The sequence below is a fragment of the Theobroma umbraticum genome, unplaced genomic scaffold (genome assembly GCF_002168275.2).
Source record: "Theobroma umbraticum cultivar Fairchild unplaced genomic scaffold, ASM216827v3 scaffold_4.1, whole genome shotgun sequence".
Classification (NCBI taxonomy): Eukaryota; Viridiplantae; Streptophyta; class Magnoliopsida; order Malvales; family Malvaceae; genus Theobroma; species Theobroma umbraticum.
Window position 1 is genome coordinate 9,630,542 of NW_018397258.1, and position 2,698 is coordinate 9,633,239.

The following is a 2,698-nucleotide window of genomic DNA, read 5'->3' on the forward strand; positions in this document are numbered from 1 at the left end:
ATATGATAATTATAACCTTTATAATTTCTTTGCAAGGTCATTATGTTCCAAGGACTTTATCTACATAAGTCTCTCATAACTCTTTATAAATAAACTCATAGATAAAGAAATACTTCATACATTATAGAAAATATCCATAATGTATTTAACATGAAATATGACTAATTAATGTAGTGTTTTACAAGCACAAAATCGATTAGCTTGCAGGACTTACACTAACAGATTTGACTTCCTTGAGCCTTGGATTTGGTAAATTTAGATTCTAACTATCAAATTTTTTCCTCTTTCAAATGTTATGAGTTTTCACTTCCAATCTTCAAGTTTAGCTTACCAAAGTAAAGATAGCACGAATGAGCTATTTAATGGGTTTATGATTTTTTTTTTTGAAAACTGCGATAGACATACATGTATTTGATTCCTTTTAAGTTTGTCCCAGTTCACATGGTGAGAATCCATTCAATTATTGGTAGAATAAAGTAAAAGATTACACTATGTATAACCACCGTATGGGCCATATTTCCTGTATGAACTGAGGGGGGACAGCGTATACAAGGAAAAGGCTTAAATCTATTGTCTCATCATGAAGCCAAGGGGAAAAAGAGCCACAGGATATCTCACCTCCTCTATCAACCTCCAAAAAGTGAATAAGATGGAATAAGTTGGTCATAAAATACAAGTTGACATCGACGAGGTTTCTCCCCATGAGGTATTTGAGCTTTACAAGAATGGTCGTGACGACCTAACAATTCAATTGAGGCATTCTCAATGAATCTTGCCATTTAAGAGGGATGCCTTCACCAAAGCCATCCTCTTCTTCATGCTTGAACAACCGCAAGGACAAAGATGTTGTCAAACTTGGACCATTAACCATATCCTTGGTTTTTGTGAAGAAGAAAAGTTCCTGAATGGATAGTCACAAATCCACACATCTATGTTATAATCTGAGTTGGATTCTGCCTATTCCAATCCTTAAACATGATTACACTATCCAAAGTGGTAAGTGATGTGAACATAACATAGAATATAGGAGAAACAACAGCTGTGTTGAAAGTATCAAGTGCCTTGTTTAAATAATTCATTTGGGTAAGCACAAAAGTAACCACAACTAAAGTGAAGGCCCATATTTGCTGATATATAATCTGGTTCATTCTTAAAAAGGTTAACTTTAAGGCTATACCAAGTGCTTTAACACTCATGACCAAAATGGAACCCACAAGAGAGTAAACTCCAATGTAAACCATAATGTGTGTTTGTCCATACTGTGGAACAAAGTGGAATATAAGTATAAAGACAGCTATTAAGACCAAAACTGTGTAAAAGAGAAACCTTGGCTTTGCAGTAAGATCTATACTTCTGTTATAGATTCAGTCTAACGTTTCGGGGGAGCATGCAAAACAATTGTAGTAAAGTTCACCATGCACAAAACATAACCAAGAAATCCAAAAGTATGTAACTTTTCTCATAAAATTATACGCGCAAGTGCCGCACTGATAATGATGCTGAGAGCACCAAGAGGAGTGACCAATATAGCTTATGCAAATGCATAAGCTGCAAAATTAGCAATTTCCCCCACGACCATTGTTATCATGCCGGGCCATCAAAATGGCTTTAGCAAGTAAGAATACCCTCCATAGATTCCTTGGTTAGATTTAAACTAGGAAGCCAAATTAGTTAGATTTATTTATGGATTTGCTAAATTCCAAATTTAAGAAGTGTAATTGAGTTATTATTGTTGATTGGTCATTATAGGTCAGCCATTGGAGCTCCAAGATTCCACAAGTGTTGTAGGCATGGTAGTCTGGTAGCTGGTTTTAGAAAGCCAACCTTTGTTTGTGACTAGATTTACATGTAAAACTATTTTCATAATAAATATGCATGAAAGTTATTTCAAATGTTCATTGAAATTCTTGTTTGGATAATGAGGTTTTAAATTGTGATTCTATGTTAAAAGGTTTAAATGAAGTGTAGATAAAAATGTTTTAGTATAAATATAGTAATTATATACATATATGCACCCGAGCATTTGGCTCATTGGTTGGTGCTTAATCCCTCTACCTAAAAAGTAGAGTTCGAATCCCCTCTCCCCAAATTATAAAAAAAAAAACTACATACATATACTATATGTGTTTGAAAAGTTCTCCCCTAATTTTAAAAAGAAAAACTATATACATATACTATATGTATTTGAAAGTGCATGGGAACAAGTATATTGTGTTTTAAAATGCTTCCAATTGGTGATTATATGAATGGGTATTGATTGTAGTAATCTTACCCTCCAGTATGTTACATGTGAATATGCCTAATGATGGGCAAGCCAAATGTGAGAATGTATTTTATTGACATTGCATGAATTACATGTCACATGATATTTCTAGAAGGCATTGTGAAATGATGTCACACTTATGTAATGTTAATAACTTGTCTTTACATGAATATGTGAAAGATTATGAAAATGTGTACAAACGATTTATGAGGAACTTAGTGTTATAAGCTTGATGCTTTATGGAGGTGTGAATTCTAGGAACAACATGATTACAGCATCAACGCAATGGAATAACAAAAACTGAAATAAAATAAAAACATGCCTCCTATCTTTGGATCACCTTGGTTGTTTAATGCAAAGTTAAGTACCACATAAAATCAAAAAAAAATTTTACCTTTCCAAGTGATATCGTAATCAAATGGATTTCTTTTGATG

At 33.3% G+C, this 2,698-nt stretch overlaps 1 pseudogene; it reads right to left on the reverse strand.

The window, feature by feature from the left end:
- Window positions 1-739: 739 nt before the first annotated feature.
- Window positions 740-1,624, reverse strand: LOC110413399 (putative magnesium transporter NIPA3 pseudogene; annotated as a pseudogene).
- Window positions 1,625-2,698: the final 1,074 nt, after the last annotated feature.